The 22,746-nt window shown below is 45.6% G+C and overlaps 1 protein-coding gene across 8 annotated transcripts in view; it reads left to right on the top strand.

Moving 5' to 3' along the window:
- GGT1 (gamma-glutamyltransferase 1) overlaps positions 1-22,746 on the top strand; it is a 121,736-nt gene that overhangs the window by 37,918 nt on the left and 61,072 nt on the right. Inside the window, exon 1 of one of the 8 annotated variants that reach the window (XM_038763213.1) lies at positions 4,458-4,502. The exons of 6 other annotated variants lie outside the window; for them this stretch is intronic. The gene's annotated coding sequence lies outside the window, so the exon portion shown is untranslated. Of the gene's footprint in view, positions 1-4,457; positions 4,503-22,746 lie in introns of those variants that run through there. One more of the 8 variants, XM_038763209.1, reaches the window with a different exon arrangement.

The raw sequence follows: 22,746 nt of genomic DNA on the forward strand, positions 1-22,746 counted from the left end.
AACAGTGCACATGGTAAACACTTAACAAATGCCATCATCATCATAGAGCATGAGTTTGAGAGTCCTAATCTTGGCTCTGCCACTTGTCTGTTGTGTGACCTTAGGCAAGTCACTTCACTTCTCTGTGCCTCGGCTACTTCATCTGTAGAATGGGGATTAATAGTGTGAGCCCGAGGTGGGACCGGGGGGGTGTCCAGTCTACCCCAGAGCTTAATACAGTGCCAGACACATAGTAAATGCTTGACAACATAAAAAAAGGAGTCCTGCGGAGCTGCTGGACCTATGGGTTAATCTTCTGCTACCCAGGTAGGGAGGGGACTTGGGGGTAAGGGCTAGGGCAGTGCTGAAAGACTCCCAGACTTGTTCAAGTCACTAAACCCTCTCCTACTCATGAACACACAAAAAAACTTGGGCTCCCCTGCTGAGTAAAGCCAGATGGCAAGACTCCCTACAACAGCAGTGTGGTCAGCTGGATAGCACTTAGTACAGTGCATGGCATGTAAGTGCTTAACAAATACCATTGTTGTTATTATAGAGAAGCAGCTGGCTTCTTGGAAAGAGCAGGGGCTTTGGAGTCAGAGGTCATGGGTTCAAATTCCGGCTCTGCACATTGTCAGCTGTGTGACTTTGGTCAAGCCACTTAACTTCTCTGTGCCTCAGTTATCTCATCTGTAAAATGGGTATTAAGACTGTGAGCCCCCCATGGGACAACCTGATCACCTTGTAACCTCCCCAGCGCTTAGAACAGTGCTTTGCACATAGTAAGCATTTAATAAATGCCATCATTATTATAGAGCACGAACCTGCGAGTCAGAAGGACGTGGCTTCTAGTCCCACCTGCTCCCCTTGTCTGCTGTGTGATCTTGGGCAAGTCCCTTCCCTGTAAAACTAAGACCATGAGCTCCGCGTGGGTCAGAGACTGTGTCCAACCTGGTTATCTTGTACCTACCCCAGTGCTTACGACAGTGTATAGCATATAGTAAGTGCTTAACAAATACCATTTTAAAAAAATGATCCTTTTCCTCCTAGGTGGGTTTTAATGGCATTATTGCATGAGCCTCTTCTTGAATCTGGCCAGTGAGGAGGGGGAAGGGGCCATAGCCACTTCTCCTGCTCAGGTTGGGCTGGTGATTTAGCGAGCACAACCCTTTTTCCAGAGATTGTGAGGGCAAAGAGCCTTGACTACCAATTTTGATGGATTGTTCTCTCTCAAGCGCTTAGTACAGTGCTCTGCACCCAGTAAGTGCTCAATAAATACCATTGATTGAACGAACTTCTCAGATGTCCCAAGCCTCTTTGGACACTAATGAGTCCAGAACAGGCCGCCTCTTCCAGTTCATATACAGTTCCTGTTTCCCCTTTCTTTATGATGCGTGAACTTCATTCCACCCATTAATTACTCAACTATTTACTCATTCAGTGCCATACCTCTTTCCGCTCATTAATATCTGCCTTCTCTGGCCTTTCCCCTTCAGAATAACCCTTCCAGCCCTTTTCCCCTTACCTCCCGCTTCATTGCTCTCACCTAGGCTATGTGCTTTGTCTCTCTCCAACATTCTTCTGATGATACTGGATTTTAATGGTACATTTAAAAAAAACAACAACACCAAATCTTTCCTTTTCCCTCCCTTCCTCCCTAACTGATGCTAGTGGAAGGTGGGTTTGCCTGGGAGCACAGAGGTAAAGATGAATTGGTGAGCCCCCACTACCCACCCAGGCTGCATAATAATATAATAATAATAATAATACTATAACGAGCATGGCCTAATGGAAAGAGCACAGGCCTGCGAGTCAAAGGACACAGGTTCGAATCTAAATTCTGCCTGTTGTCGGCTGTGTGACCTTGGTCACGTAACTTATTTTTTCTGTGTCTGTTCCCTCATCTGTTCTTCCTCCTACCTAGACTGTGAACCCCATGCAGGACCTGATTATCTTGTATCTACCCCAGTGCTTAGTACAGTGCTTGGCATGTAATAACTACTTAACAAATACCACAATTATTACTACTATAATAGCGGTATTATGTACTAAGCACCGGGGTAGATAAAAGATAATCAGATTCCTGGCACTGCAGGTCCCTATTTCACCCCACACACCCCTCCCCACACCCAACACTAGCAATGAACATTTTAAAAGCAATATCGGATTGAAGGATCTGGTGAAGGCTCAGTCTTTCCCTCTGCTACGAGAACTACAAGACCGACCAGTGATGCTAGTTTCTCTCTTTTCTCCATCTGGATGCTCATGGCCTGCGATGCAATTGTGAAGTGACCAAATATCGCTCCATGTCTATGGAGGGCTTTTTTTTTGTGCAGCGTCCAATCAAAATAAATATTTGGTTTCACTGGAGTGAAACATGTTCCTTTCAAACTTCCTTCAGGCTACTGGGAAGAGGGAGAAGGTAAAAGAGACAGCAACATTTCCCTCTTTGTGGTAATTAATTGGCCATTGACTAACCCACAAGAGCTGTAAATTAGAATCCGGTGGGAGGGGAAGAAGAGGGATTTTAGTTCCTGCCTGGGAGGAGGGTGCTGTTGCTAGTTTAGGAAGAGATTTGTGCAGGTTTTTGTGCTGCTGACTTGAAGAGTGAGGCGAACGGAGCTCTGGAAAGAGAGAGAGAGAGAGGCTGTATCTGCTGGAGGAGGAGACAGCTACTTCTCCAGAAAGGAGACTTGAGAGAGAGAAAAGGTCACCTGAGGTCCAGACCATAGTGTTGGTGAGAGGTAAGATCTCCGACTCCCCCGAAGAGTAAGATGCTAAGTTGGGGAAACATGCTTGTCAGGTTTAAAGGGCTCTGGCAGATTCAAATAGCAATTTCTGGCTTCCTTGAACTTAACTGGGGAAGGGTATGCAGTTATTTGGGTTTTTTAGAAGCTAAGCAATAAGATGAAGGGGACAGCGTTCAGGGGGCTGAGTTCCTGACTGGGATTCTGGGAAAAGTCACCTAAATACTTGATTTCTCAGGTTTCTTCTCACCGTCGAACTACAGAGAATAATTGTAGCTCCTGCCTACTTGGGAGATTTATGGGTATAGAATCAGAGGCAGAGAGTTGTGAAGGAGAGAGAAAATTGGAGGGCAGAAGCGAAGGACAAAGCAGCTATGGCCAGGGCAAAGGAGGCGAAGTTTGCAGAACCTGGAGACTGAGAAGCGGCAGACAAGGAAGCTCGGGGCCAGAAACTTCTAGAGGTCGTAGGCTGATATCCTAGTGGGGAAACTCACGAGAAAAGGTGGAAGATGAAAGAATAGAAAGCAAAAACTGTTGAGAGCCCACAGAGGAAACTGGAATAAATTCTGTATTTCCTCTTTCCTTGATCTGTTGGTCTCCCTTTTAGACTGTAAGCTCCTCGTGGACAGGTATTGTCTACTAACTCTGAAGTGTACTTTCCCAAGTGCTTAGTACAGTGCTCTGACCACAGTTGCTTGATGAAATGCAATTTGCCAATGCTGAGTATCCACTGGCCAGAGAAGCATGAAGTTCTATTGTGAGGAGAAACTAAACTAGCCTTCTCCAGGACTGCAGGTAGAAGAGATGAGAACAGGCTGATAATAAGATGCTCATTAGCAGAAGAACTCTGAGCCATTCCTTTCTCCAGCCTAGCTCTTTCAGTTCACTGACCATTGTTTGGTATGTTTGTACAGATCTGTGTGTTTTTCCTTTTAGATTGTATCAGGAGAACTTGGTCTGCGCCTGAGTGCCACTGCTCCTCTTTTTGTCAGTACCTCTGTTCTCACAGGCAGTTCCTGCCCCTTTCATGTTCCCTTCCCAGCCCACCTAGTGGCACTGATGAATGTCTCCTGGAGCTGTCCCCATTGTGTCATATGCTTGTGCTCCTTCCTCCTCCTTTTTCCCCAGCTGATTTTTTTCATCCTTCTTGATCCTGGTCAGCATGTTATCCCTGGAGCTGTCTCTGACTCCATAAGGATGAAGGATGCTTGGCAGGGATTGGAAGAGAGGCCCTTCCTGTCTTTTCTCTCCCCTTCTCCCCTGATTTATCCCCCCTGCACCTCTGGTTCCCTCCTGTTCTGTTCCCCCATTAGTCAGCATCTATATCTAGGGCTGTCTCTTCCTTGCTTCCTCTGTATCTGTGTTTTCTCTCTCTCCTTCTGCTTTCAGGAGTTCCAGTTTCCCCTGCTCCACCTGTGATTTGGTCTCCCCATGGTCCACCAGTGCGCTTGTCAGTGTCCAGTGCTTGGCACGTAGTAAATGCTTAACAAATACCATTATTATTATTATTATTGTCTGGATGAAGACAAGCTATTAATACCAACAAGGCCTCTGCCCATACTCCTGGAGGACAGATCAGGCCTCATTTTTTTTTTCTTTTTTTTTCAGCCTGGACCTCAAGGTTCAGCTCCACTTTAGATGATTGACTAGGAGCTAATTACTGGGTTGAGCTGCTGGAAGAAAAGCATTTTACATAAAAATGAAAGCAAAGAGGAACAGAGGGTTCCATTCGATCAGTGAGCTGAGAATTAAGGCATTTGTGAGACAGCTGCCTCGGTGAGTGGATTGGAATGAGAGTGCTGAGAGTTTCCTGTGAAAAGAGCTTTCGGAAAGGGTGACTTGTGGAATCATGATTATTTAATAAAGGGGTTACTATACAGTGCTCTGCACACAGTAAGTGCTCAATAAATATGGTTGAATGAATGAATCCCTATTCAACTGCTCGAATGATGGGGGCAGGAAGAATTAAAAGAAAAGGCACAGACCAGCAGTTCACTGCTCTGTGATGTTTCAATCCAACTGGAAATAATAATAATTGTGGCATTTAAGCACTTACTCTGTGCCAGGCACTGTACTAGGCGCTGGGGTGGATACAAGTAAACCCGGTTGGACACAGTCCCTGCATTACGTGGGGCTTGCAGTCTCAATCCCCATTTTACAGATGAGGTAACTGAGTCACAGTGAAGTGACTTTCTCAAGGTCACACAGCAGACAAGTGGTGGAGTCAGAATTTGAACCCATGACTTCTGACTCCTAGGCCTGTGCTGTATCCACTATGCCATGGATACGGGAAAATATTGTGGCTGAAGGAAGACTGGGGGGTTTGAGGGGGAAAGCATGCAAATCTTCTTCTGTGTTAGAAAAATTTATTTTGGAATAATTTTCAAAGTCGCCGAAGTTGGGGAAATAGCTTAGTAAGGAAACCTAAGATACTGGTAATTATTCTGATTTCTTTCCTGTTCAGTATAATGGGATCAGTGGTATTTATTGATCACTTTCTGTGTGCAGAGCACTGTACTAAGAGGTTGGGAGAGTAGAATATAATAGAGTTGGTAAGATGGTTCCCTGCCCATAAGGAGCTTACTGTCTCAATAATAATAATAATAATAATGTTGGTATTTGTTAAGCGCTTACTATGTGCAAAGCACTGTTCTAAGCGCTTGGGGGGGATACAAAGTGATCAGGTTGTCCCACGTGGGGCTCACAGTCTTAATCCCCATTTTACAGACGAGGTAACTGAGGCTCAGAGAAGTTAAGTGACTTGCCCAAGGTCACACAGCAGACATGTGGCGGAGTCGGGATACGAACCCATGACCTCTGACTCCAAAGCCTGTGCTCTTTCCACTGAGCCACGCTGCTTCTCTAGGGTCTCAAGGGGACTATAGACTTGCCTCTCCTACTCCAGCTATGAAGGCCATTTTTCCCCACCACCAGAAAAATTGTTTTATGGTATTAAAGCACTTATCATGTGCCAAGCACTGGGTTAGACACGAGCTAATCAGGTGGGACGCAGTCCCTGAACCACATGAAGTTCACACTCTTAATCCCCATTTTACAGATGAAGTAACTGAGGCTCAGAGAGGTCAAATGACTTGGTAATGACTCTTGCTGAAGGAATGAAGGATTATGTTCAAAGACCTCTTTCTGAAGGAGGCCTCCAATAAAAACTGCTATTATGTTGAGTGCTTCTTAGTGTCACACGTGGACCATAGCTCTACCACTGAGCTGTGAGTTGCCATTTCCCTGTGCAGCTGTAGCCGGGTTGAGCTATATTCTTAGAATTTTTTGACACACTGGTAGGCTTTGACTGGGGCAGGGTTCTTAACATGAGGTAGAATAGGAATGTTTTGTGATGAAGGGTCAGAGCTGGATAATACCTTCCCAAGGTCATTTGCTGATTCATCTCGTTCCCCTGCAACACACACATTTGGAACTACAACTTGGAGCAACTCTGTTCATTGGAAAGGGTAAAGTCCGCTTTATAGCTGGGAAAACTGAAGTCGAGCTGGAGAGCCTGAATCACTGGGAGCTTCAGAAGGGTCTTAGACAGAAGCTTCTGAGAATTTACATCTATCTGGCACCCCCAGAAACATGGCCTCCTGAGAGACCGAGGAAGGAAGATCTGGGCCAGAGCAATCAAATGGTTCCCATAAACAGGTCTCTCTCCCTCTCTTCTCCCCCATCACCCTCCTTAGTGCCATCCCCCTACTCTACTCTTTCTCACGTCTCTCTCTCCCACCAGTGTCAGCTTGGGCTAAATGATGCTCAAGGGCTGAGAATCAAGGGCCTAAAATCTTGCTTGAGCTTCTTCTGAAAAAAGAGGGCTACTGGCAGGGGTAAACACACTAACTGGGTTTTCTGAGCCTTGGAAAAGGGGCAGAGGAAGTGAACCGTTGAGGACAGAGAACATGTCTACCAACTCTGTTGTGTTATACCCTCCCAAGTACTTAGTTCAGTCCTCTGCAGAGAGTAAGCACTCAAATAATGTATTTGAGTACTTACTGTATGCAGAGCACTGTACTATGTTCTTGGGAGAGTACAATACAACATTATAACAGACACATTCCCTGCCCACACCAAGCTTACAGTCTAGAAGGGGGGAGACAGATGTGAATATAAATAAATTACAGATATGGACATAAGTGCTGTGGGGCTGGGAGGGAGCATAAATTAGGGGAGCAAGTCAGGGAGATGCAGAAGGGAGTGGGAGAGGAAAGGAAGGCTTAGTCAGGGAAAGTCTCTTGAAGACATGCCTTCAATAAGGCTTTGAAGGAGGGGAGAGCGGTTGTCTGTCAGATTTGAGGAAGGTGGGGGTTCCAGGCCAGAGGCAGGACTTGGGTGAGAGGTCAGCAGTAAGATAAGTGAGATCGAGGTACAGTGAAAAGGTTAATGTAAAAGAAATGAAGTGTGCGGGCTGGGTTGTAGTAGGAGAGCAGTGAAGTGAGATCGGAGGGGACAAGGTAATTGAGTGCTTTTAAAGTCAATAGTGGGGGGTTTCCGTTTGATACAGAAGTGAGTGGGCAACCACTGGAGGTTCTTGAGGAGTGGGGAAACATGGTTTGAACATTTTTGTTGAAAAATGACTTGGGCAGCAGAGTGAAGTATGGACTGGAGTGGGGAGAGAAAGGAGGCTTGGAGGTCAGTGAGAAGGCTGATACAGTAATTAAGACAGTAAAGGATAAATGCTTGGATTCATAAGGTAGTTGGATGGAGAGGAAAGGGAAGATTTTTGATGATGAGAAGGAATGGGGGAAAGATCTTTTTTTTTTTTTTTTTTAAAAAAAGTAACTCAATGTTCCCCTCAGGGAGAGTGGGGATTGGCTCATGTTGGGTGAAATGCGAGTGAGTGTAGGCCTGGGGATCAGAAGGTCCTGGGTGCTAATTCTGGCCTTCCTCTCCCCCTCCTCCCCCTCTCCATCCCCCCCCGCATTACCTCCTTCCCTTCCCCACAGCACCTGTATATATGTTTGTATATATTTATTACTTTATTTTACTTATACATATCTATTCTATTTTATTTTGTTAATATGTTTGGTTTTGTTCTCTGTCTCGCCCTTCTATACTGTAAGCCCACTGTTGGGTAAGGACCGTCTCTATATGTTGCCAACTTGTACTTTCCAAGCGCTTAGTACAATGCTCTGCACACAGTGCTCAATAAATACGATTGATTGATTGGCTCTGCCACTTGTCTACTGGGTGATCTTGGGCAAGTCACTTCTCTGTGCCTCTGTTTCCTCACCTGAAAAATGGGTCAGAAGGTCCTGGGTGCTAATTCTGACTCTGCCACTTGTCTGCTGGGTGATCTTGGGCAAGTCACTTCTCTGTGCCTCTGTTTCCTCACCTGAAAAATGGGGATTAATACTGTGAGCCCCATGTGGGACAGGGACTGTGTCCACTTGATTAGCTTGTATCCACCTCATGGCTTATTATAGTGCTAGGCACGTAGAAGGCGATAAACAAATACCATTATTATTGTTACTATTACTCCTTCAGGGAGAAATATTCCCTATTTCAATCAAGTATTCTTTACCTGATGAAGGGTGAGGACCCCAAGACTTGGAAAACTAACCTCACCCAAGAGTCTGGCTTCACCCTACTTCACAGCTACCTCCTCTTCCCTCCCTCCAGTAAGCTGTTTTTTTGTGGTTGTTTTGTTTTTGGTTGAGGACGTAGTAGCAGTAATAATGTTAGGTACCTACTATGGTTAACGCACTGTACCAGGCTCTGGGAAAATAATCCCGGATAAAAATCAGCCATGGGTCCCCAGCCCACAATCTAAGAGTAAAGCAAAGGGGGAGAGTTGGCAAGAGACACATAGGGAAAAATGAAAGTGAAAATAAGACCAGCAAGATAATGAGTACAAGAAGAGCAGTAAGGTTCTGTGGCTTGTGGAGCAGAGTTTCAGGACTATTGTGGTTCAGAGTCCAGTGGTTTCAACCACAGTAGTGGCCATGGTCTTATCAATATTCTAAATTTTGTGGTGGCTGTGTGCTGCTGGCTGGCACAAAGCAGGTTGGGAGCAAGGCCACTGAAATAGGAGCCAAAAATCTGCTGAGGAACTGAGGCCATTTTCGGATTGGCTCAAGATGTGTGGAGTGGGAAGAAAGGGTAGGGACAGAATAAGTGTCAAAACTCCTCTGGTTCTCTTTACTACTGGCGGGGTTGGGGGTTCCCCTTTCAACCTTCCTTCTGTCCATAGCCCAGCTTCAATGTGTCTGTTGTGATATTGTACTCTCCCAAGTGCTTAGTACAATGCTTTGCAAACATTAAGCACTCAATATGTGAATGAATGAACTGTGCTCTTTGACAATGATCCAAATATTTAGGAGTATAGATTCCAACATACCCCCCCCCCCCCCCCAATAATTTCACTCAAGTAATCCATTCAAGATGTATGAATTTATCCAAACCCCTTTGGAACCTACTGACACTTTCTGCCCACTCAACTTCCTGGATTAACAAATCCTGTAAGCTTCCCTCTGTGTGAAAGAGTTTTTCTTTCATTATTTTTAGTTTCATTATTCATTATTTTTAGTTTCATTATTCATTACTTTCATTATTATCTCTCATCCTTTAACTTCCTCGAGTGCCCTCTTGTGCTTGTGAGATTTAATGAACAACGATTCCATATTCTCTCCGTCCCTCCCCTTCATATTCCTTGCATAGTGTGGCCACAAATGACACTCCAGCATATGAGAGAAGAAGATGCTCGGGTCATTTCGTTCTTTATGCTGGGCATGCTGTATAATGTGATGATGTCATGAGGGCCATTTTATGAAAATACTGAAACTGGACAACTGGCTACCCTATCCTCCTAGTCTGCTTCTTTCTAGATTAAAAAACTCCCAAGTCTTTCAGTCCAGTCTCACAAAGAAGCATTTCCATCCCCTTGATCATCTTGGTTGTCCTTCTCTGTGTATTCCACAGGTCTAGAAGCAGCATGACCTAGTGGATTAAGCACAGTTCCAGAAGTCAGAAGGTCATGGCTTCTAATCCCAGTTCCATCACTTTTCTGCTATGTGACTGTGGGCAACTCACTTAACTTATCTGTGCCTCAGTTTCCTCATCTGCAAAATAGGGATTAAGACTGTGATCTCTATGAGGAACAGGGACTGTGTTCAACCCAATTATCTTGTATCTACTCCAGCACTTAGTAAAGTGCCTGGTACTTCTGTAAGCACTTAACTTGTACTTCCCAAGCGCTTAGTACAGTGCTCTGCACACAGTAAGCGCTGAATAAATACGATTGATTGATTAACAAATACCATAATAATAGTCTAGTATGGCCTTCCTGAGGGGAGACCATCAGAAGAGCATGAAGTAGTCCCTGGTTTTTTCTAGAGAGCAATCTACCACCATGACATCCAAACTGCCACCTTGCTGATCCATGCATTTGTCATATTGACTCTTTCACCAGCTGCCTCCAGTCTCTCCCCTTTCCAGTTCCATCTTCGCTCTCCTGACAAGATCATTTTCCTAAAATATTTTTCTTCACACGTGTTCCCTACTCTTAAATCCTCTAATGGTTGCACAGTGCTCTCGACATCTAGCGGAAACTCTTCACCATTGACTTCAGGGTCTTCAGTTAGCTCGCTCCCTCTTGTTTATCCTTATTCTTCCCCCAATTATGGCCCAGTTCCTACACTTCATTCCTCTCAAGCCAACCTATTCAGTGTGCTGTGTCCTCATCTCTCTCCCTGCCATCCTCCTGTTCACTTCCTCTCTTCTCTCTGGAACTCCCTTCCCCTTCACAACCAGAAGACTATTGCTCTCCCCACCACCAAAGCCCTTCTGAAATCACAACTCCTCCACAACACCTTTCCTTTATGATTTATCTCCCCACCCTATATCCCTTCTACTGCAGAACTTCCTCATCAACCAAGCACTTAAGTACTTACCTCTTCCCCCATACCACATGTACGCATATCTTTATACTCGCCACTTCCTCATGCCTGTAATTTATTTTAGCATTCCTTAAGATTAGGAATCATGTCTACTACTATCAGTAGTGGAATTTAATAAGTGATTACTATGTGCCAAGCACTCTACTAAGTGTCAGGGTAGATATGAGATGTCACAGTCCCTGTCCTTCAAGGAGCTCAGAGACTAAGTAGGAGGAAGAGCAAGTGTTGAATCCCCACTTTACAGATGAGGAAACTGAGGCTCAGAGACGTGAAGTGACTTGCTCAAACCAGCATGGCCTAGTGGATAGAGCACGGGCCTGAGAGTCATGGGTTCTAATTGTCGTTCTGCCACTTGTCTGCTTTGTGACCTTGGACAAGTCACTTCACTTCCTTGTACCTTTCTTACCTCTTCTGTAAAATGGGGATTAAGACTTTGAGCCCATAAGGCACAGGGACTGTGCCCAACTTAATTAGCTTGTATCTACCCCAGCCTCTAGTATAATGCCTGGCACATAGTAAGCACTTAACAAATACCACTATTATTATTATTTTTATTATTCCCAGGTCTGGGCTCTTTCCAGTGGGCTACACTGCCTCCTACGACTTCCCCATCTTCCCTAAAGACAGTCTCCTAGATCTGTGCCCTTGGGAAGGGGAATTAGGGGAGGCACACGATTTGAAACAGTGAGAAGTCAGTCTAAATCCAGTGGCATTCAGGTCCCTGACTGAAGAACAGAAAAGCCAGACAAGGAACTGTAACATTCATTCAATCGTATTCACTGAGTGTTTAATGTGTTTGCAAAGCACTGAACTAAGCTCTGTACTAAACATTCTGGCTCAGTCCCAGAGAGACCTGTCGTTGCGGTTCTGGGATCAGAAGTGAAGGTGGTGGCCCTTAGAGCCCTCTGGGAATAATAATAATAATTCTGGTATTTGTTAAATGCTTACTGCATGCCAGGCATTGTACTAATTGCTGGAGTGGATCCCTACTGAAAGCTCACCTCCTCCAGGAGGACTTCCCAGCTAGGCCCCCTTTTTCTCTGCTCCCGCTCCCCTCCCCATCGCCCAACTTGCTCCCTTTGCTGTAACCCCCTTCCCACAGCATTTGTGCATATATGTACAGATTTATAATTATAATTCTATTTATTAATGATGTATATATCTATAATTCTTTTTATTTGTAATGATGCAACTGATGCCTGTGTACTTGTTTTGTCTGCCTCCCCCTTTCTAGACTGTGAGCCTGTTGCGGGCAGTGATTGTCTCTATTTGTTTCTCAAATTGTACTTCCCAAGAGCTTAGTACAGTGCTCTGCACACAGCAAACACTCAATAGATATGATTGATTGAGTGAATGAATACAAGCAAATCAGGTTGGACACAATCCCTGTCCCATGTGGGGCTCAGTCTCAAGTCCCGTTTTACAGATGAGGAAATTGAGGCCCAGAGTAGTTAAGTAACTTGCCCAAGGTCACCCAGCAGACAAGTGGTGGAGCTGGGATTAGAATCCACAACCTTCTGACGCCCAGGCCCGTGCTCTATCTACGTGCTTCATCCCTAAACGGATGAACTCTGAGGAGTCCAAGAGAATTTGGGCACCCTCAGGCAAGGCTCCTCCAAGAGATCTCCTTCCAAAGGCCCCCTTCCGACTGCAAAATTTCTCAGTGACCTCCAAGGTAGTAGTAATAATAATAATAATAATAATGGTATTTGTTAAGCACTTACTATGTGCAAACACTGTTCTAAGTACTGGGGAGGTTACAAGGTGATCAGGTTGTCCCATGGGGGGCTCACAGTTTTTTAATCCCCATTTTACAGATGAGGTAATTGAGGCATAGAGAAGTTAAGTAACTTGCCCAAAGTCACGCAGCTGGTGGATCCTGGATTTGAACCCATGACCTCTGACTCCAAAGCTCGTGCTCTTTCCACTGAGCCATGCTGCTTCTCAGGCATAAGGCCTAAGCAGGAAAGGCAAGGAGTGGAGCTCAGCTGTAAACTCTCAGCTTATGAAGGAAAGCAGAGAAATAGAAAATAATAATAATGATGATGGCATTTGTTAAGCACTTACTATGTGCAAAGCACTGTTTGAAGCACTGGGGTAGATACAAGGTAATCAGAGTGTCCCACGTAGGGCTCACAGGCTTCATCCCCGTTTTATAGATGAGGGAACTGAGGGTCAGAGAAGTTAAGTGACTTGCCCAAAGTCACACAGCTGACAAGTGGCAGAAGTGGGATTAGAACCCATGACCTCTAACTCCCAAGCCCGGGCTCTTTCCACTAAGCCACGCTGCTTCTCTAAAGGAAGGGGTGTGTTTCACGGTCACAAAGCAAGATTAGGTTGCTTTTGGTTGAAGTTGGATTGAGCAATGGACTAGTTTGGGATGCAGTTCACCTTGCTCCCTCCTACCTCACCTCGCTACTCTCCTACTACAACCCAACCGGCACAGTTCATTCCTCTTGTGCTAACCCTCTTACTGTTACTGGTTCTCGTCTATCTCGCCGCCAACCTCTTGCCCACATCCTGCCTCTGGCCTGGACTGCCCTCCCTCCTCAAATTGGACAATTACTCTTCCCCCCTTTCAAAGCCTTACTGAAGGCACATAATAATAATAATAATGATGGCATCTGTTAAGCACCTACTATGTGCAAAGCACTGTTCTAAACACTGGGGAGGATACAAGGTGATCAAGTTGTCCCACATGGGGCTCACAGTCTTAATCCCCATTTTACAGATGAGGAAACTGAGGCACAGAGAAGTTAAGTGACATCCCAAAGTCACACAGCTGACAAATGGCAGAGCAGGGATTTGAACCCATGACCTCTGACTCCCAAGCCCGTGCTCTTTCCACTGAGCCACGCTGCTTCTCATGCCAAGAGGCCTTCCTTGACTAAGCCCCACTTTCCTCTTCTCCCACTCCCCTTTGTGTTGCCCCACTTGCTCCCTTTATTCATCCCCTACTCCCAGCCCCAAAGCACTTGTGTGCATATCTGTAATTTCTTTATATATGTATTAATGCCTGTCTCCCCACTAGACTGTGAGCTCAATGTGGGCAGGGAATGTCTGTTTATTGTTACATTGTACTCTCCCAAGCGCTTCGTATAGTGCTCTGCACACAGTAAGTGCTTAATAAATACAAATGAATGAAGCTCATCTGCAGAGGAGAGCTTGGAGCAAACAAATCCTGGGTCAAAAGGGTAAGGCAGTGAGTGCAGCCTTTCAACAGAGTGCCCTGCCCTCCTGTGCCAGGGGCAATCTTATTCATATACCACCCCTCTCACTTCCTCCAGGCAGCCCAATTCCTGGCACGCACCCTCCTCCCGAGGCCAAGAATAGCAAAGCTGCCAACCAAGCAACTGATCACTTGCCTAGATAAGATCTAGCAGGTGCAGTGCTTATAGGAATCCAATTACTAAGGATAATCTGGTCCGTAGAAGAGCTCATACGATCTGTACCTGAAAAAAATTTCAAGGCCAGATGAGATGATAGAGGCAGGGGCTGACTCCAGCCTGCTGGAGCTTGTAGCTGGGGGTTGAAATTGGAGCTTCCCTATGACCCCAGGTCTTTACAGATTATTGTGTGGGAGGGAATTGTGCTTTAAGACCAAGGAGACTGAAATTTTTTGCCCTGGTTGTGATATAAGCAGATGGTCCTTGGTCAGGAGGAAGTGATTATTTCCTTCTTTCTGATGAACTCCATGAGGGCATGTATCATGTCTGCCTACTTAATTGTACTATCTGGCTGCGTTGGTGTGAAAAAATAATACCATCAGTGAACGAGTGCTGGTCATAAACTGATCCTTGTGTACTTACTAGTTTCTCAATGGTTTGATTCATAATAATAATAAAAATGATAATTTTTAAGCGCTTACCATGTGCCAAGCACAGTTCTAAGCACTGGGGTAGATACAAGGCAATCTGGTCGTCCCACGTGGGACTCAGACTTAATCCCCTTTTTACAGATGAGCTAACTGTTGCAGAGAAGTTAAGTGACTTGCCCAAAGTCACACAAGTGACTTGCCTAAAGTCACACAGCTGCCAAGTGGTGAAGCCGGGATTAGAGCCCACTTTATGTAGAGTGAGACAATGAGGCAAAAAAGAAGCGTCAGGTACTTCAAACGTTAAGCTATGACAACGCAACCAGGAGACAGTCTTTTCATAAGCATAAAGTGGTTCTAATTGGCCTTTTCAGCCACACACAAACTATATGTTTTCTAATAATAACGATGTCTGTTAAGTGCTTACTATGTGCCAAGCACTGTTTTAAGCACTGGGGTAGATACAAGCTAATCAGTTTGGACACAGGCCCTGTCCCACATGGGACTCGGCCTTAATCCCCATTTTACAGATGAAGTAACTGAGGCACAGTGAAGTGACTTGCCCAAGCTCACATAGCAGACAAGTGGCAGAGCTGGAATTAGAACCCAGGTCCTTCTTATTCTCAGGCCTGTGCTCTGTCCACTAAGCCATGCTGCTGCTTCTAATACAAAAGACAGCTATATGCAAAAAAGTCCCCCTTGACAATACGCTCCTTGTGGGTAGGGAATGTGTCTACCCATTCTGTCATTGTGCTCTCCCAAGCACTTGGTACTGTGCTCTGCACACAGTAAGCATTCAATAAAATATGATTGTCTCCAACCTGAAGCTCAAAAGTGGGTTCAACTGGCCCTAAGATAACCAGATGCTGACTGTGAAGTGTCTTCAGAAGACTTTGAGATTACAGAGGATTTATTAATACATATAAGTGAACTCCAATTATTCCTGACATCAGTTGTTTGTTAACATGTCCAAGACTGAACTAACATGTCCAAGACTGAACGCTTTGTCTTCCCTCCCAAGCCCTGCCCTCTCCCTGACTTTCCCATCACTGTTGATGGCACTACCATCCTTCCCATCTCACAAGCCCGCAATCTTGGTGTCATCCTCGACTGCGCTCTCTCCTTCACCCCTCACATCCAATCCGTCACCAAAAGTTGCTGGTCTCACCTCCGCAACATTGCCAAGATCTGCCCTTTCCTCTCCATCCAAACCACTACCCTGCTTGTTCAAGTTCTCATCCTATCCCATCTGGATTACTGTATCAGCCTCCTCTCTGATCTCCCATCCTCATCTCCCATCCTCCTGTCTCTCCCCACTTCAATCCATGCTTCATGCCATTGCCTGGATTGTCTTTGTCCAGAAACACCCTGGGCATGTTACTGCCCTCCTCAAAAATCTCCAGTGGCTACCAATCAACCTACACATCAGGCAGAAACTCCTCACTCTCAGCTTCAAGGCTGTTCATCACTTCGCTCCCTCCTACCTCACCTCCCTTCTCTCCTTCTCCAGCCCAGCCTGCACCCTCCACTCCTCTGCCGCTAATCTTCTCACCGTGCCTCATTCTCACCTGTCCCGCTGTTGACCCCCAGCCCACGTCATCCCCTGGCCTGGAATGCCCTCCCTCCCCACATCCGCCAAGCTAGCTCTCTTCCTCCCTTCAAGGCCCTACTGAGAGCTCACCTCCTCCAGGAGGCCTTCCCAGATTGAGCCCCCTCCTTCCTCTCCCCCTCCTGCCCCTCTCCATCCCCCTCGCCTTACCTCCTTCCCCTCCCCACAGCACCTGTATATATGTATATATGTTTGTACATATTTATTACCCTATTTATTTATTTTACTTGTACATACATATTGTACTTATTTTATTTTGTTAATATGTTTTGTTTTGTTGTCTGTCTCCCCCTTCTAGACTGTGAGCCCACTGTTGGGTAGGGACCGTCTCTATATGTTGCCAACTTGTACTGCCCAAGAGCTTAGTACAGTGCTCTGCACACAGTAAGCGCTCAATAAATACAATTGAATGAATGAATGTTTTCCGCTAAACTCTGTACTTCTAGTTCTTCCAAGGGATTCTGGAGAATTGCATTCCTTTTTCCAAAATTCTGGGTTAAGGAAAACACATGTTGTAGTCCTCACCCCAAGCCTGTTGTCATGCACTTTTTTGGAACCATTTCTTCCAAAGTGTCATGCTGCATCCAGATAGATGCATTTTGTTAGCATGTTCCCTAACTCTACTATTGGTGCTGGCCAAAATGTGTAAAGAACTGGCAGAACTGAGTGTACTATGTGCTGGGATTCAAATCATCACTGCTCCAATCAGGGTCACTCTTGGTCTAAACATAAATAGTAATCAGGGAATTTTATTAAGCGCTTACTATATGCTAAGACTGTAAATACAGGATGATCATATCAGACACAGTTCCTCTCATAGTCTGAGGGTGGTTTTTATACTTATTTTACAGTTAAGGAAACTGAGACCGCCGAATAAGGTAAGTGACTTGGCCAAGGTCACACAGCAGACAAGTGGTGGAGCTAGTTGTCCTGATTTCCCAGGTCTTTCCACTAGGTCATACTGCCTCATTACAAATGTTGGTAAGGTTTGCTTCAGCCTGCCCTGTTGGTTTCTTCTCCACAGTTTTGGGGTGAAGGGGTAGGGTGTGGGGAGGGGAGGATGGAGGCAGAAGCTCTGGCTCTCTGGGAACCCAGTGTTGGGGAGAGGAGGACTATGGGCCTTGTGGCCATGGCTTTTGCCCCACTCCTCAAACAAAAACCAAGATTTTTCAACCGTATCCCATTTACTGCCTTGAGCCCAGAGTGTTTCTGCACAAAGATGATCCGGGCAGCAGCGTGAAGTATAAACTGAAGTGCGGAGAGACAGGAGGATCGAAGATCGGAGAGGAGGCTGATGCAGTAATCCCGTTGGTATAGGATGAGAGATTGAGCCAGTAAGGTAGCGGTTTGAATGGGGAGGAAAGGGCGGATCTTGGCGATGTTACGGAGGTGAGACCGGCAGGTTTTGGTGACGGATTGGATGTGTGGGGTGAACGAGAGAGCAGAGTCAAGGATGACACCAAGGTTTCGGGCTTGTGAGACGGGAAGGATGGTAGTGCCGTCTACAGTGATGGAAAAGTCAGGGAGAGGGCAGGGTTTGGGAGGGAGGATAAGGAGTTCAGTCTTGGACATATTGAGTTTTAGGTGGCGGGCAGACATCCAGATGGAGATGTCCTGAGGGCAGGAGGAGACCCGAGCCTGAAGGGAGGGAGAGAGAGCAGGGGCAGAGATGTAGCTTTGGTTGTCATCAGTGTAGAGATGATAGTTGAAGCCATGGGAGTGAATGAGTTCACCAAGGGAGTGAGTGTAGATGGAGAACAGAAGATTACAGCTCTTGGACAACAAAATCCCTACCAGCTAACAGGGAGTTCAGTGGCCATTTAAATCAGCTTTTTGTCCAAGCCTCCTATTCTTCCTTTCCCTGCCCATTCTTGTCTGCTGCAGCCTCAAGCATCTTTTTCTCTAACCCTGGATCAGGGGCATCATGATCAATGTGGCCTCATAGGAAGGACATGGGCCCAGGAGGACTTGGGTTCTAATCCTGAATCCACCACATGCCTGCTAGGTGACCTTGGGCAAGTCATTTAACCTCCGCACCTCCTTTATCTCATCTGTAAAATGGGAATTCAATACATGTTCTGTATTGTGAGCATTGTGTGGGACAAGAATGGCATCTGACTTGATAATCTTATATTTTCCCCAGCGCTTGACACAGCATTTAACAAACACAACAATCAATGTTGTTTATTTCCAATGGCTCCCACTGCTTTTCTTCTAAATCAAAAACTCCAGGCCATTGGGTTCAATTTACTCTCTTTCCCACTGCCCTCCACTCATGTTCCTTATTCTCACAACTCTTGTTTTCTTTTTTCCCCCCCTCTGGACTCTCCTGATTCTGACACATTGCCTTCCCCTTTTCCCTGATACTTGGAACCTCCTCCTCCTCTGTATTGGTCTACCCCAAGCACACAGACAGATTCCTCTCTTCCAGCAGGACTTCCCAGACCCATCCCTCACTTTCCCAGTCATCATAATAATGATGGTGTTTGTTAAGCGCTTACTATGTGCCAAGTACTGTTCTAATCTAGCCATCTACGTACTCATGTCTTTTTAGCTGTTTATTTAGTAGATCTCTTTTTGGTGCATACATCAATTTTTGTATACTCTCTGGCACAGATATAAAATAATTAGGTTGGACACAGTTCCATCTTTTAAGTGCCTCCGTGCTGTGCGGTCACCATAACAAACCTCAAAAGCATGAATAGTTTCTACACTTTAAAGTCTAAGCTTCTTGAGGATGGGGACCCTATCTTTGCATCTCTTGTTGGGGTCTCCCAAGAACTTGATGCAGTGTTCTGTACATGCTAATTGAGTGACACAGGGCAGGATAGCTTTCCTGGCCTGAAATATGAGAGCAAGAAAAGAGAAAGAGGACAGAGAGAGAGAGAGAGAGAGAGAGAGAGAGAAATAGATATGTATGTGCTGGGAGATGTTTGTGGGATGTCCAAATCTCAAGCCCTGACTGGTCAAACACTGTAAGTAAAAGCTGGGGAAAATAAAATATAATCAGCTCCTGAAAGGGGCACAAATTTTAAGTAGGAGGGAGACTAGATATTGAATCCCCATTTTACAGATGAGGAAACTGAGACATAAAAAAGTTAAGGTCACACAGCAGGCAAGTGGTAGAGCTAGGATTAGAAATCAGGTCCTCTGGCTCCCAGGACTATGATGATAATAATAATAATAATGGCATTTATTAAGTGTTTACTATGTGCAAAGCACTGTTCTAAGCACGGGGGAGGTTACAAGGTGATCAGGTTGTCCAATGGGGGGCTCACAGTCTTAATCCCCATTTGACAGATGAGGCAACTGAGGCACTGAGAAGTGAAGTGACTTGCCCAAAGTCACACAGCTGACAATTGGCGGAGCTAGGATTTGAGCCTGGGACCTCTGACTCCAAAGCCCGGGCTCTTTCCGCTGAGCCACGCTGCTTCTCTGCTCTTCCCACTAGGCCAAATAGCCTCTTAAAGCATTTTGCTTCCATTAGGTGATCCATAAATATTATTGCTATTGATACTACCCCTAGTATCTATGGCCAAGGCTGCTCTGGAACCGACATAGCATTCACTGTGTGTCTTTATGTGTTTTTGCTCTGGGTGGGCAAGGACAGTTCTGAAGATTTGCTATTGTTCTTCAGACCTTGTGTGTGCGGCCTAGTAGATAGAGTATGGGCCTGGGGGTCGGAAGATCATGGGTTCCAATCCCGGGTCTGCTGTTTGTCTGCTGTGTGACCTTGAGCAAGTCACTCCTCTTCTCTGTGCCTGTTACCTCATCTGTAAAGTAGAGATTGAGATTGTGAGTCCCATATGGGATTCATTCATTCAATCATATTTATTGAGCACTTACTGTGTGCAGAGCACTGTACTAAGCACTTGGGAAGTACAAGTTGGCAACATCTAGAGACGGTCCCTACCCAACAGTGGGCTCATGGTCTAGAAGTGGGCTCACAGTCTAGTCAGATAGGGACTGCATCCAACCTGATTTGCTTGTATCTACCCCAGCATTTAGTAATAATAATAATGGCATTTATTAAGTGCTTATTATGTGCGAAGCACTGTTCTAAGCGCTGGGGGGGATACAAGGTGATCAGGTTGTCCCATTTGGGGCTCACAGTTTTAATCCCCATTTTACAGATGAGGGAACTGGGGCTCTGAGAAGTTGTGACTTGCCCAAGGTCACACAGCAGAGATGTGGCAGAGTAGGCATTTGAACCCATGACCTCTGACTCCCAAGCCCACACTCGTTCCACTGAGCCACGCTGCTTTAAGCACTTAACAAATACTATAATTGTGTGACTCGGTCAAGTTGGCAGAGCGCTTGTTGGATTGGATTTTTGGGGACTCCCTTCAACCCTACTCGAGCCCTTCCCAGCCTGTTGGACAATGGAAAATTCGGGCTCTAATCCAACAAAGCCCTGAAATTTAATCAAATTTGTCTGAAGTAGTGTTGGCATTTAAAAAAGAAACAACCCCTTCAAATGGTCCCTTTGCAGGCTGGGCTGTGTGGAGCTATCATTGTGGCAGGGACTCCAGGCTGCAGGAAGGAAATCTATATTTAAATGTGTTCTGTCTTGGGCTTCAAAGACCAGAACAAAAGGAGCTCATTTAAGTGTACATGCTGACCCTTTCCTCCCTACCCTCCTAGTCCCCTCGGGGTAGTGGGAGGCCGGTTTGTGGCCTGTCAGGGCTTGAGATTTGGACAGCCAACCAACAGTTCCCCCCACAAAACAAACACACACTCGCGCTCTCTCGCTCTCTCTCATATTTTGGGCCAGGGAAGGTATTCTGCCCTGTATCAGTCAATTAGTGTGAGCTGAGCACTGCACTAAGCTCTTGGGAGACTCCATCAAGAGATGCAAAGATAGAGGCCCCACCCTCAAGAAGTTTAGACTCTAACGTGTACAAGCTATTCATGCTCTTGAGACTGTTCTGATGACCAAACAGCATGGAGGCAATTCATAAATGTAGAGGTGGTTCTGGTGGTGAACTTGGATTTTTTTTTTTTTTTACGGTACTTCTCAAGCGTTTATTATGTATGTGCCAGACACTGTACTAACCTCTGGTATAGGTACAAAATAATTGGGTTGGAAACAGTTCCTGTCCCCCATAGGGTTTGCAGTCTTAATCCTTATTTTACAGATGAGGGAACTGAGGCACAAAGTTCAATGGCTTGCCCAAAGTCACACGACAAGTAAGTGGCAAAACCGGAATTAGAATCCAGGTCCACCAGACTCCCAGGTTCATTCTTAGTAATAATAATAATGATGGCATTTATTAAGCGCTTACTATGTGCAGAGCACTGTTCTAAGAGCTGGGGAGGTTACAATGCAATCAGGTTGTCCCACGGGGGGCTCACAGTCTTAATCCCCATTTTACAGATGAGGTAACAGAGACGCAGAGAAGTGAAGTGACTTGCCCAAAGTCACACAGGTGACAATTGGCAGAGCCAGGATTTGAACCCATGACCTCTGACTCCAAAGCCGGTGCTCTTTCCACTGAACCACGCTGCTTCTTTCCACTAGATAGGTTACATCCAGCCCAGTTGGCCACTTGCTGGGCTGGGCTAAGCCCCCGGTTTCTAAACCAGGTAAGGCCTAGATGATTGGATTTCTTGGTAGCTTAGTGATGGAGAGAATCTTAAATTCTTCTGTGCTCACAGTCTAGCCCTACTAAGAGGTCCGTGCCACTGTCTTCCTTCAGAGTATGGGCGATGCACTAGTAGGATGTTTAGCGTGGCCTAGTGGAAAGAGCACAGGCTTGGGAATCAGAGGACTTGGGTTCCAATGTCAGCTCTGTCAACTACCTGCTGTGTGACCTTGGACAAGTCACTTCACTTCTCTGTGTCTGTTACCTCACCTGTAAAATGGGGGTTAAGACTGTGAGCCCCATTTGGGATAGGGACCATGTCCAACTTAAGTAGCTTTTATCTACCCCAGCACTTAGAACAGTGCATGGCATATAAGTGCTTAATAAATTATTATTTTTATGATTGAGTGCCATTGAGTCATTTCCAATTAATAGTGATTCCATGGATATACTTTCTCCAGAACATCCTGCCCTCTGTCATAATCCACAACCTTTCTAATGGTTCTTCTGTTATTGTTATGTTCTCTATCCATCTAGCTGCCAGTCTGCCTACCATAATTATTATTAGTTAGAGAAGCAGCGTGGCTCAGTGGAAAGAGCACGGGATTTGGAATCAGAGGTCATGGGTTCAAATCTTGGCTCTGCCAATTGTCAACTGTGTGACTTTGGGCAAGTCACTTCACTTCTCTGGGCCTCAGTTCCCTCATCTGTAAAATGAGGATTAAGATTGCGAGCCCCCCGTGGGACAACCTGATCACCTTGTAACCTCCCCAGCGCTTAGAACAGTGCTTTGCACATAGTAAGTGCTTAATAAATGCCATCATTACTATTATTATTATTATTACTTAGAATGTGATCCTCATGTGGGACCTGATTATCTTGTATCTACCCCAGTGCTTAGTACAGTGTTTTGCACATAGTAAGTGCTTAACAAATACTATTACTATTATGATTAGTAGTAATCCCAGCTCTGCCACTTGTCTACTGTGTGACCTGGGGCCAGTCACTTCACTTCTCTGTGCATGTTACCTCATCTGTAAAATGGGGATTAAGACTGTGAGCCCCATGTGGGACATGGGCTGTGTCCAACCTGATTAGCTTGCATCGA

Source organism: Tachyglossus aculeatus, chromosome 21 (genome assembly GCF_015852505.1).
Source record: "Tachyglossus aculeatus isolate mTacAcu1 chromosome 21, mTacAcu1.pri, whole genome shotgun sequence".
NCBI classification, from domain to species: domain Eukaryota; kingdom Metazoa; phylum Chordata; class Mammalia; order Monotremata; family Tachyglossidae; genus Tachyglossus; species Tachyglossus aculeatus.